At 38.5% G+C, this 14,060-nt stretch overlaps 1 protein-coding gene across 10 annotated transcripts in view; it reads left to right on the top strand.

The window, feature by feature from the left end:
- ESRRG (estrogen related receptor gamma) overlaps nucleotides 1–14,060 on the top strand; it is a 637,351-nt gene that overhangs the window by 238,254 nt on the left and 385,037 nt on the right. The gene's annotated exons all lie outside the window — the stretch shown is intronic.

Here is a 14,060-nt window from a genome sequence, read left to right as displayed (position 1 = left end):
AGGATGTGAATTCCATGACCATCTCTTAGATGACACAGAGAAAAAGACATACGTCCCATGGACAATTCTGGAAAAGCAAAAAGATTCATGAATCCAACCACCGTAGTCCAACAGCAACTGAGTCCCTGGCTTCACGCAGTGTGCCTCATTTCCATTAGGATACTGTGCAGCTTGTGAAAGGGCTTGAGTGTACAAAACATTTGTAAAAAAAAAGTGAAGGTGCTCACAAAATAACCATCTTTGTCACAATATTCTCTTTCCTCTACCTCTCACACTGAATAACTTAACTTAGGTTAATTCTCTAAAGGGCTCATGGGTGAATCTTTTCCTACCTAGGACTGGGACTAATGTCATCATAATGTTCATCTTGAAATAGCCTCTCTCTGTTTGGAAAACATATTCTGCCTTCCCTAGCCACATTCTTCTTCCCTTGTCCCAAGGCAAGTCTTGGCAAAGGAGAAGACAGTGAAGGCAGAGGCAGCTTACAAGTGTAATTGTCATTTATGCTATGAAGCAGGCCTCTCGGGGCTCTACTTACCTCAGACTTGCTTTCACACTGTTCCTCAGTAATAACAACATAGCTGGGTTTTCTGAAAGTGCTTCAATATATTTGTTTTTTTTTTCTTCCTAAAAAAACCTTCATGAGCACCAGCACTTGATTTCTGTTAGAAGTACCTGCTAAAGAAGAAAAGTGACCAGGAAGCTTTGGTGCAAAAAATAAGCTGATGCCTACAGGGGTTGTGATATCTTTGTATATTTATAGCACAGTCCTAAAACTTTGAGATCTGCAGCTCTTGGCAAGGAAGACACAGTTGCGTTATTTGGGATAACCAAGTTTATCTCTCTTGACACTTTTCTGATATCTCTTGATCATTAAGGTTGGATTATGTGGTTAAACTTTTTTTTACATAGCTGTTATTCTGCTTATGCTTCAGATCTTTTTACAAGAGAGTACAAATGCCTAAGTCTCCCAATCCAAAAAGAAATGCGTGTGTGGATTCACCCTGTCAGAGGCATAAGTGAGCAGCTTGAAAATAATTATATGTGTTTTTTGCAAATAACACTTAAGATATGAGCCAGCTCATACCTGCAAAAGGCCTCCACAGAATCCCTCCAAACTGGTTCTTTACAGCAGCACTTTAGGAACATAAATGTTATTCTAGTAGTGTTTTTGATCCTGTTGCTGCAAAGTAAGAGGAGAAATAAAATAAAGGCATGCATGTTATAGCATATGAATATACAAGTAGATTCTCCTTACTGTTCCATGAAATAAGCCAAATCTGGTAGTTTTGTAAATGTAGGGTTAGAGTTATTTGCAGGTATATCTGGTATTCCTGCATTTCTCTCCTTTTGGTCAAAGCTGGCTGTTGGTGCACAAGCTGAATGCTTGTGTGATGATCCTCAGATTAAGGTCTATTGCAGCCCTGATGTTGTTTGTTTGTTTGTTTTTACACTTGTATGCTACCAGCTATTCTCACAGGGGTCTCTAGATTGCTTATGTTGATTGTTGATTGCATTATATGCAAAAGTTATTCTTGTGCAATATGTGAAGTAGTCTTCAATAATATAAATTAAGCATTAGCCAAAATTGAAAAAAAGTAAAAAGGCAGTAGTGTATATTTTATATCCAAAGTTGGGAACACTTGAATATTGTTGTTCAATATGATGAATTTTTGATTTTTAGATTTGAGTTTTCCTGAAAACTTTGAATTGATAAATTCTCCAGAAAATTAAATTAGCTTAATTTGCATAGGGATTTTTTTAGTTTGCATCAAAAAATATAAATGCCTTATATATCTCCTCAACATTTGGAGGAGTGACCTGCTGAGAACTCTGTGCATATATCCCTCCATTTACTGGCTAGCCATTAAATACGTATATATATATATATATATATATATTTTGTTTAAAGAAAAGGACATATTTTCCAGAGAGTTTTTAAAGAAGAACCCCATAGAGGTGACTAATCAGGACAGATCAAATGGGGTATCCCCTCACTCCACTCAATATGGCCCCATTCTCCTCATCCCATTTGGTTGTCTTCTCAAGAAAACACAATAAGAAGCTTTGAAGGGAGCAGTAAAAAGTATGGCTTTAAGATTTCCCCACTCTGGACTAACTGGACACTTGAGAAAGTGTTGAAAAGGGAAGATAACTGAGAAGTATTTGTTTCCAGAAATTCATAGGGAAGATCTTAAGCCTAGCCACGTTTAGTGTTTCTACTCTACTGTTTTTTTTTTTTTTCCTTCTTTTTGTTAGTACTTTCCAATTAATGGCTAGAAAACTGACAGGTGTCAATTGTTTGCAATGTAGCTTTTATATGCACTCCTACTTCAACAATCTGTTTCCATTTGGCAGGTAAAACTGGCAAGATAATTGACCAAGCAAAACTACATTGGTAGAAAACCTATAGGAAAGCCACTTGTACAGTTGTGAAATGAAAGCGCTTGCTCACATTTTTGCCCCACCACCAAAATAAAAATGTAATGCAAACCCAATAAATAGCATGAACTTCCCTTACATTGTTAAGGGAAGAAAACAGATAGTGAAAACTGTTGACATACTGATTAATTTTAGCAGTCCCCACAAAATACAAACAAACAACACATGATACTCTGACAACTGTTTAACTGTTTCAAAAGAATTTCAACCTTCCACTAAGATGGTTGGGGAACCATCAGTTTCACTGTCTATATTTATAAGTTCCATTGCACTTTGAGAAGTATATGTATTTCAGTGATATATTTGCATGCTAGGGATATTCACCTAACAACAGTTGCAACTTCTAATTTAATTCATTGATTGCTATATCACCCAACAGATGAAACTCACTGGGCAGATCACAGTATTTTAAAACCTTTAGAGTGCAACATTTTGAAAACGCTGATATTATATTCTCATATAACGCCAGTCCTCTACCAGCTGCACTGGCTTCCAGGTGAAGTCAGAGCCAAATTCAAGATGCTGGTTTTGACCTATAAAGCCCTAAACAGCTTGGGACCGGGATACCTAAATGAATGTCTCCTTCCTTATATGTCCTCATGTCCCTTCAGATCTGCGGGAGAGGCCCTGCACGGGGAGTCCTCTCTGAAGGAAGTAAAAAGGACATCTACTTGGAGCAGGGCCTTCTCTGTGGCAGCGCCCAGATTGTGGAATGTGCTCCCCACAGAGGTTTGCCTGGTGCTAAGGTTATACTCTTTTCGGCACCAGGTTAAAACCATTTTATTCAATTGTTATTTTAAAAATTAGTATTTTAATGTTTTAACAGTCGCTTTTTATTGAATTTATTTTTACTGGTATGGATTGTTTTATTGAATTTTGATTTTAATGATTGTAAGCTGTCCAGAGATGCCATGCATAAGGGATAGCATATAAAAGTTTAAAATAAATAAATAAATAAATAATAAGTGTTTGCAATTAACATGTGTTTATTTTCTACTGAATTATAAAGCAGAAAAAAATGTCAAAAAAATAATGCACTGGAAAAATGTCTGTTTTGACAATTTTCTGTCCCACATCACTTGAAAGATTTGAAAATTTCAAAAAAAAAAGCTTGTAATAGCATTCAGAAACATGTATTGTATTAGAATTTAATAACTGCCAGAGTCATGTGTCTTATGTTTTAAACAAGTTTCTAGTAGGTATTGTAACAACAATACTAAAAGACCCAAAGTATTAATATAAGGTGCCTTTTGACGCTTGAGAAACGATGGATTTTTAAGTCCAAATGCTATTTTTGAAAAGTTGATTTGGGTATTCATTGAAGAGTAGCTATTTGTAATATTGATTGAAAAGTTAAAAGAATAAATGCACCATTCCCATGGGTTTAGTTTACTATATGTACTTTCCCTTAAAAGTAGGGATAGTGCAACTCAGCAAAAGCTTATCAAGAATCTCTAAATCACACCTCAAAGTTCATTCAACCATGTGCTCATACTGGATTGAGAATATTTTTACATTAAACTTGTGTCTATATTTCTGCACATTTTCTAAGTGTATGCATCAGTTGCAGACCTTTTTAAGTATACACATTTCTATCTTATTGTCTCAGGTGTGTTTCTGCACATTTATCAAATGTATTAAATTTTGAACAATTTTTTGTGTGAATCACAATGCTAGCTTGGAAATGTACAAACCTCGGAACACAGATTACACTGGATGTGATTCACATTCAGGAAATCTGAATTAAATACATTTCTGATGAAAGGTGAACTGAAACATATTTCTCACCCATAAAAGCTATAGAAATTGTGAATGTACAATGGCTAAAAACAAGGAGAATATTGTTATTGCTAGTAAAATATTGTCACTGTTAGCAAAAATATGATAGTAAGATGAATTTTATCCTCTGTGTGCATTAGACAAAGCTAAAGTATGTTTCCCTTGCTCACGTGGCAACCTGAATTGACCCTGTTTCCTGTTTTGCCTTAAAATGACTCCAAACTATATTGCTGTATTCATTACTTCAATAATGAAACAGCAAAGAGAGAAGCCATCTTATTTCACTCAGCAACATAACTAATCTGAAACCAGTTGTCTCGCAGTTATGTCTTAAACCTGTTATCTTTTCAGTGGCATATCATTAATGCTAAAATAGAAATTGTATATAGGGTTGACTTACAGAGACTCTGTGATTGCAGAGAAATGAGTCAAGGCTGGCTCTACCATGAGGCAGAGTGGTGCAACTGTATCAGGCAGCAGATCCTGAAGGATCGTGGCAGCCTCTAAGCTCTTTTCCTCTTACTCTTAATTCCCATCTGTAGGAGGGTAGCACTATTTCTTGCATTGCTCCCAAACTAGACAGCTACATTAGGTGTAGTGGAGGACACTATCCTGCTAATGGCCAGTCTTCTTGAATTCTGTATGAGAAATGAGGAACATCTTTCAGATCAGGCAGCAAAATGTTTTGTTCCGGCTCTGAACAGAGTTTATCTTAAAGGCTATGCTGACAAATACATGGTGGGGTAGTACCATGGCAGCTGTCCTCCTGCATGAATAAAATTGAGCTAGCTAGCTAGCTATTTATTTATTTAAGATATTTGTATGCTGTCCTTTGCGAGAGCCTCAGGACGGCTTACACAAATAAAATTCCAATACATAACAGTATAACATAAATAAATTAACGACCCACTCTGGCTGCAATTAAAATATGGTAATAAAATTCAATATTAAAACTTGTTAAAATATTGATTAAATAAAAAGGTCTTAACCTGGCACTGAAAAACATATAATGACAGCGCCAGGCGGCCCTCTCTGGGGAGCGCATTCCTTAGACAGGGCATCACCGCAGAGAAGGCTCTTCTCCGGGTACTCTGTCTTCTAATGTCTTTCACAGAGGGTTCCCTGAGGAGGGCTTCTGCTGCTGATCTCAGGGGGTGGGAGGGCAAATAAGGAAGAAGGCGTTTCTTTAGGTATCCTGGTCCCAAGCCATTTAGGGCTTTATAGGTAATAACCAGCACCTTGAATTGAGCCCGGACTTTTATGGGAAGTCAGTGGAGCTGATAGAGGACTGGGGTTATATGAGAATAACGCCCAGTCCCTGACAGCATCCTGGCAGCTCTATTTTGCACCATCTGAAGTATCCGGACTGTCTTCAAGGGCAGCCCCACGTAAAGCACGTTACAGAACTCCAACCAGGAAGTAACCAATGTGTTGCTGTTGCTAGGCAATCTTCCTCCAGGTAGGGACGCAGCTGATGGATTAGCCGAAGTTGAAGGAAAGCGCTCATCGCCACCTCTGTCACTTGAGCTTCCAAGGACAGCTCCAGGTCGAGGAGCACTCCCAAGCTGCAGACCCTCTCCTTTAGAGGGAGTTCAACCCTCTCCTGAATCACCCTCCAACAGAACCTCCTCCTTATCTGGATTGAGTTTCAATTTATTGGCCCTCATACAGCCCATTACCTCAGCCAAGCACCAGTTCAGTACAGCCACTGCCTCACCTGGGTTAGTTGAAAAAGAGAAGTAGAGTTGGGTGTCATCATCATACTGATGACTCTGCAGCCCAATCCTCCTGATGACCTCTCCCAGCAGTTTCATGTAGATATTAAATAGCAAGGGGGACAAAATGGCACCCTGCGGTATTCCATGGCAAAATTGCCATGGTGCAGAGCCTAAGTCCCTCAGCACCACCTTCTGGAATCTACCGTCAAGGTAGGAGCGGAACTACTGCCAAGCAGCGCCTCCTGCTCCCAGTCCCGCTAGCCTATCCAGGAGGATACCATGGTCGATGGTATCGAAAGTCCCTGAGAGGTCCAGGAGAACCAACAGGGACGCACTCCTCCTGTCTCTTTCCCTGCACAGGTCATCATACTGGGCGACCAAGGCAGATTCAGTACCATACCCGGGTCTGAAGTCAGACTGAAATGGGTCCAGATAATTAGTTTCATCCAAGAGTGCTTGGAATTTCTTCTTTGCCGCCCTCACCGCCACAGCATAGGCTCGATAATGAGCATGTAAGCGTGTTCGGTCAGATTCATCCCATTATTTCCTCCACCTACACTCTATACGTTTCCCAACCCGCTTCATCGCCCATAATTCAGATGTATACCATGGGGATGGACGGGCTCTGCTTGACAAGAGAGGATGCTTAGGGGCGATCGTGTCAATTGCTCTGGCCATTTCCCCATTCCACAGTTCAACCAGAGCATCAACAGGAGCACCAGCTTTATCAACTGGAAAATCCCCCAGAGCCTTCAGGATCCATCCGGATCCATCCAGCTCTGAGGGCGGACCATCACAACAGGGTCCGCACCCTTACAGAGGGAAAGGCCAGCTCTGAGCTCAAACCTCACGAGGAAATGATCTGACCATGACAAGGGAGTCAGACACAAATTCCTCACCCTCAAATCACCCTCTTCCTGCCCCATCGAGAAAACCAGGTCCAGCATGTGACCATGTTCATGGGTTGGGCCTATGACATGTTGAGACAGCCCCATGGCCCTCATGGAGGCCATGAAGTCCTGAGCCACCCCAGTCAGAACAGTCTTGGCATGGAGATTGAAGTCCCCCAGGACCAATTATTCTGTTATTATACATTGGTATAATATAGCAGTTGTGGCATATATTATTTACAGGAGCAGAGGCAAAGTTCCTCTGAATATCAGTTGCTGGGGAATAAGAGTAAGATGGTTTTACTGTGCTCATCTGCTACTTGAAGCCTTCCCATTGACATTGTTTAACCAAACTAGTTAAGTCTTTGTTTTGGTTCACAGGTAAAAGGTATAGAGTTTTAGGTATTTGGATATTGTTTTAATGGCCTGGTGACTCTACTAGTGTAGGACAACATGCCTTGAACTGAGTAAGGCCATTGGCCAGTCTAGTCCAATATTGTTAACATTGAGTGATTCTCCAGGGTTTTAGGTAGGGAGTCTTCCTGCCCTATCTGGGAATGCTAAGGATTGATCTAAGACTTTCTGAATGCAAAGTGTGTGCTTTACCACTCATTGTGTGACTTTCTTTCCTTTTTGAAGTTCCTGTCCAGTTTCCTTGTTTGACATCATTATTGATCAACTACACTGACCATGAAAGACAAACTTAAATTCTCCTCATCTCGTTTTCATCCCCTTGTTGAGGATGTTTCATCTTTTTCTGATGTTCGTATACAAGAAAACAAGCATGGCTCTGGAACAAATATATTTTTTTAAATCTCTAGCTGACATTTTAACCTGTGTCATGTTCACAGTGAAGAATCATAAGTAATATTCCTGGAACTATTCTACTGCTTGTTAAAAAGGATAGGACCCCAGAGATATCTTTAAATATGTCTGTAAAGTGAGAGGTGCCAAGAGAAAGATAATATAGCTGATTATAGTTATTTACCTTACATTTTCATTCGCCTTTAACTGGGTGTAATTTAAGGGCATGAAATCTCTTATTGGAACTGTATTTGCATTAAACAGCTCTAAGCAACCATGAAAGTGCAGAGGCTGAAAAATTGACAGGCTGGGTTCCTAGAATCCCAAAGTAGCATTTTTGTAATAGGCATACAAACAAATCAAATAAACATGTTTTACTTCAATGATTTAAAGAATATGGTCTTTGAGGTAATTTGCCATCTCTTTCTTTCTCCTTTTTATAAATAAAAGGCTATAATTTATAGCCTTTTCTATGTCTATCTCTAGTTTGCAGCTCTTCCTAATAATCTGCAGCAATTTCTAAGCTAGCTCATGCGATTGCATAGTGTTTGCCTTGGGTTAGTTTCCCATGAGCAATTAAATCAGGGTAAGGTTACCTGGATGATAATGCACGATATTTTCTTCTTGTAATGCTACCACAGTGTATATATATTTGTTTAGCTTTTTAATTAAAAATAGGCATTCAGAAACTACCATGGAAAACTGTACACGGAAGTTAGATATGTTAAAGCTGTTTTTTGTTCACTCTTTTGTATTTTCTTCCTGTTATGTATTTTGTGGAAAAGGAACCTGAATATTCACTTTTAAGCTAATGCGTTTTAAGAGAAACTCACTATTTTAATACAAAGTATTCATTTATTTAAAATTGTACAAAGGTAATTCTGTAAAGTGACCTCGCTTTACATTCCTTTGAATCCTATATTTACAAAGAGCTGCATGGTTGTGTTTAGCGCAATCCTACAGATGACTGCTTAGAAGAGTGTCGATGAATTCCGTCAGGCTTACACCCAAGTAAATGTGCGATATTGCAGCCGTCATTGTGTGCATCTTTGGCAAGCTTTTACTTTAAGAATGTTGATTAGTTGAAAATAAAATAGTGTTGATCTTTCCATGAAAGGAGATATTGTCACTGCTTTATTTATTTTAATCCAAAGAATTCACTGATTTAAAAAGTAATGACGACAGGACAAATTCTACAGGTCTCAGTTGTGCCCACAGACGTCAGCTGGTGAACTTAAGGACATAAGAAGAGCAATGATATTCCAGAGGTAACATCCTCTGTAGTTGTAGAATCTGAAGTGTAGCAGTCCTAGGGGTGGGGTGGAATCCAAACTTCCTTGAAGGGAACCCTTTATTGAGTCCTTCACATAAGCCAGTCTAGAGCTAGCATACTAATTTTGATTCTCCCTTTGGTTGCAATTAAAAGAAATCTAATGTGCAAAAGAGTCTGGTAAACCATTCCCCCACCTCCTGCCATGGCTGGCAAGAACTGGCATGGATTTGCAAGTGGTGTATGATCTACCTCTTCATTCTTACCCTGCTCCCCAGTTCCATTAGGATTGCTTTGACAGGCAAAGGATTTCATGTTTGAATGCACCCCACCTAAAAAATAACTCCCTAACTTTAGGAAAGCATAGTTGTTGCAATGGGGTAAGTGATACATTGAAAATTAACTGACCTACTTTAATTGATTTACTCTCAGGCTTGTGAATGCTCAGTTTTAGTTCAACCTTTTAAGGATAGGCTCTCAACTGATAGGTATCTAAATCCTCTTTTCAAAACAAATCTTAACACTCTTTGAAAATCTCTCCTGAGACTGTGATACTTAAGTAGCCTTTCTTGAAGTAAATTCCAGGGAATGGATGGGAGTTATTTCAAAATACATTTGTAGTTGGTCACTTTTCAAAATACAGCTTTTAAACTAGGAAAATGTACATGATAGTTTGAAAAAACAATCTTGTGTCATCTGTTTGTTGTTTTCTAGAATTCTTTATGCAAATAAAAATACTTATATGCAACATCCTATGTGTTATATGGTATTTTCACCATGTCCTATACTTTTTCATTTCTCCCCTCCCCTTTTTGCTCTACCCCTCCTTTGCAAATAATACATTTTAATTAAGACTTGTCAGTCCAGACCTAATGAATATATTAATAGTAATGTTTTCATCTTCCAGAGGTGAACTTGAGTTAAAAAATGTCCCTGATGATATGAGTTTAAAGACTACTTGAACGACTGGTTTAAGAAAAGTTACCGTATTTTGTTCTTTTGTTGCTGAAGAAAAGGCTTCAATATAGTCAGGACAGTGGTATTTGTAATTTATTGAAGTATATTGCAATTATGTGTGAAAGAACCTGGGGATTTTATAAGCTTAAAACTATATACTTGAGGATTGCTATGGAACAGTATTTTATGAATTGCTTCTCTTGATACCAATAAATCACACTTGCACTGGTGGATTACCATACCACTTATATTGTCATTGTTATTAAACCATCTTATTGTATAATCAAAACTGACCCAGAACAGGCTGGATTTTCTATTTCACATAACAAAAATAGTCCTTGATAAATATGGGATGCTTATTGGATTTAGAGGTAGTTGGTTGTTTCCCTAAAACATGGGAAACTTGTTCAGGGGCAATTAAGTATCCGCTTACTGCTTGTTAAGGAATATCCATAACTGTGATAGCAGAGACATCTTCTGTGTGGTTTTTTTTTAATTTCTATACTGCCCAATAACCAAAGCTCTCTGAAAATTCTACTTGCTTTTCTTGCTATATTTATCTTTTATTACATACACACCCATCTCTAAGTAAAAGCAACTATATCTCTTAGGAAGTTGCATTATGCGCCACAAACAATATTCACTATTTATTTAGGTTGTCTGGGTGGAGTTTAAGCCCGCAGAATATGCACTCCATTATGATCCTAATGTATTTATGTTTCAAACAGGTCCTGTACTAGTGAGGGCTTAGTGATGTTGGGCATTTTGAGGTCCACTATGGCTCTGGTTCAGACTGAGGTCTTGGGACAAGACTCCTTTATCGGAGATGCAGGAACCGGACAGCACCACAGATAGCTTAGAGCAACGCTGGGGTTGGAAACCAGATAAACCTGCCTATATTGTAAATGAGCCTTAAGTGGACTTTTTGTTTTGTTTTTGGCCTAGCTTGACATGCCTGTATGCTCCTGTATTAAAGAATCCTAATCTCTTCTGGTAGACTTATGAAACCTTTATGCCTGGGCCAAGGTAGCACCTGCAGGACTGGATTTTTCAGAATCTGAAATATAAGGGGGCTGGTCCCTTGGACCATCCTGAGGATCTAAGTCCTGAGGTGTTGGAAACCTTGTGATGCCCTTTTGTATTTGTTCTAGTTAACCCTGTTCTAGTTAATTGGGGAGCTTGCCCTCCCAAGATAAAGCATCAGGGTTCTGGACCAGGGCAATTGATTAACATACAATCATAGCACAACAAATGGAGAAACATTAGATTGCTCTCCAGTACATGTTCAGAATTGGAATAGTACAGCAGCAAAAGGCCTGATTAAACAAGAAGCTGATTATGGCCCTTGTAAGGAATCCATTCTGAGGGTGTGAATCCACTGGATTCCCTGGGCTCTGCTTTGCTGTGACTCAGTCCCGAGTCCAGGTTCCACGCAAGCATGCACAGTGTTTGTGCAGTGCTCACCAGGAATGGAGTCCCTGTGAACACTGTGCAGGCAGTGTCCCTCTTCAGTGCCATGTGCAGCAGACTTTGTAAGGGCTAATAGCTGGGGTAGGGGTATGTTTTCATTGGTTAGGTATGAAGAGCTAATGAGAGAAGAAAGGCTTAAATCCCTTTCTCTGAATGCTGTTCTAACATCCCTCCAACTATTTTTAACTGTATCTGCTTTGGCAAGTAAGTTCAGGTTAGTTCTAAGAGATGTGAAGAACATCATCTTTGAAGCAAGGACTATTGTGATCAATGGAGCATTTTTCTAGGGAAGTGTGTATTTACATACTGCAAATCTGGTGCCCAAATATCTAACTTGCCACAAACTCTGCAGGTAGTTTTAAGCAAGCTATTATTTTCACCTTTGATCCCATATTTGCAATATAGTAATGATCATACTGGCATGCCTTACAAGATAGTACTAATGATTATTCAGAAATGTATATGATCAAAATCCATGTAAAATTCTTATTATTCGTTATAACTTACAGACATAGCTGAGGTAGCAATGAATCCAGTAAGGGCAGGTCATACAATATAAAATGTGCACTAATAGTTTTGTTTGTGTGTTTGACTTGCCTTATTTTTACTAGTGTGTTAATTGCCAGACAATGCTGCACACTAAAACAGTTAATAGAAATGCTAAAACAGAACCATACTGTGGCTCTGAAACATTTGAGACATATTTTTGTAATTAATAGAGATTTTGTTTCTAGGCTAAAAAAAGCCTAAAAATAAACAGCAGTGTAGTACTTCATTAAGCTGCTTGGAGTGATTTTTCCCATTGATTAGTCTCCAGGCTAATGCTGGTTCATTCCTCATTTCATTGCTAATTAACATCAGCTCTGCTTCTGACCACTTGACCGCATTCTCTCAATGAACATGTGCTGGTTTGGCAAGTAGTAGATCCAGTTCCTTCTTTCAAAATTGTGAAGTATAAATAGCCATCAAGCATGACTTTTTCTTGCTCCTTTCCCAGGAAACTTTTAAGCCTGCTTCTGTCTTGACTTAGAGATATTATATAGAGTTTCGTCACATGAATTTATTGGAGCTACTGAATGCAAAGGTTCATTATGCATGCACAACAGTTGTCTTCTGAACATTTGGTTTCCAGGAGATTCCATGCCAGATCCCCAAAAAGCTTTTTAGAAATAAGAGATTAAAAGTGGGAGAAATTTAAAAATAAACTCATAGAAAGTATAGAGAATAAGTCATGACATCTTTGGAACATTGATATTACATCAGGTTATAGGATGGAACTCTCCCATACAAATCAACAAATTGGACTCATGTTAGTGTATTCCAGTGTTAGCCAGCCTTTTGAGAAGAGCACAAGTTAAATACTGACACACATGAGTGACACACTCAAACGTAGTTGATTAAGGCTCAGGGTGCTTTTGTCTCTAATTGTCCTAAACTACTTTGCTTAATTCTGCATCCAAGTCAAGGGAACTCATGCTCGTGGACTACCTTAGTTACCTTTGCTGAAAGTATTCCAGACATGGGGTGTTACTACTGAGAAGCACATCCTCTGTGTTCTTTCACAAATAATTTTATAGTTATTAAAAGAATCCATAGAAGCAACTGGCAGTGCAATATATCGTGCAATTTGTAAAGATACTTGGAAAACAGACATTTGGAGTTGTTGTAAATTGCCATAATCCACAGAGCTTGAAAAACTAAACTGTGAAAGAAAGAAGTTATTACTTAAAATACTAAAGAAAACACCAAGCAAATACATGTCACTTGAAGTTTTTTTAAGTCTTAAAAATGTTATAAATACATGTTTGGATCCCCTTCCTTCTCTTCTCCTAACATGCGTACCATTTGATTTATCCTTACAGCTAATGATAACACATATGAGATCCTTCCAGAAGAAGGGGGGTTTTCAGAACTTTTGGAAGGCTGATGTGGCATTCTGAACACCTTCAAGTTTTTTTGTATCTCCCTTCCCCACCCAAGAGTACTGCTATTCCAAATGGTACTGTCTGAACTTAAGCAAGATCAGTGCACTTGGAAAAAAGGGAAACAATTAAGCAAAACCATACTGGTTGGTACCCTTGTTTTGCAGAACCTTTCTTTCCACAACTGGTGTACAACTATGGTCTAAAGCCATCATGAGACAAGCTGCCGTCTGGACAACTCCATTTTAGAAGAATAGAACAAATTTAGTGTGAAGAAGGCATGAGATGAATTGGAAGCATTACATTGCATGAGAGTTTTGCCAAGCATGCAGGGTACAGATGAAAACAGAAGTAGAATACTAGAATTGGCGTAGCCAATAGTATTTTCTGAGGGGGAAAAATCTCTAACAACTTTAATGAAATTAGTTTGCTTCTGTTCTGGGTGAAAAGGTCAATTTTTCCATAAAACTAAACTGAATGGGCATTGTGGAAAACATCTACTAAACTTGGCATAAAACAAATAACATTATCGTATAGCCTTGGGTCAATTCCAGATCACAGCATTTTGTTTTAATTGAATTGAGTATTGCATTTCAATCTGTGAAAGCTATTTTTTCCATCTTATTCTTACATCTGGAAATGTTCATATCTCTGAAATAATCACAAAGTCAGCCTTATAGAAATCTATCAATTTGGAACATTCACTGGAGAACAAGCATGCCTGAGTGATAATCCCCTTTTGCCTACTCTGGAGTGGAATTCTTAGCTGCCTTGTTCATTGGTTAGATCTCTACAAACAGTCTATCAC

The sequence above is a fragment of the Varanus komodoensis genome, unplaced genomic scaffold (assembly GCF_004798865.1).
Source record: "Varanus komodoensis strain SLA01 unplaced genomic scaffold, ASM479886v1 scaffold1, whole genome shotgun sequence".
Lineage (NCBI taxonomy): Eukaryota > Metazoa > Chordata > Lepidosauria > Squamata > Varanidae > Varanus > Varanus komodoensis.
The sequence above is the reverse complement of the archived record's forward strand: the minus strand, read 5'-3'. Positions and strand labels throughout refer to the sequence as shown.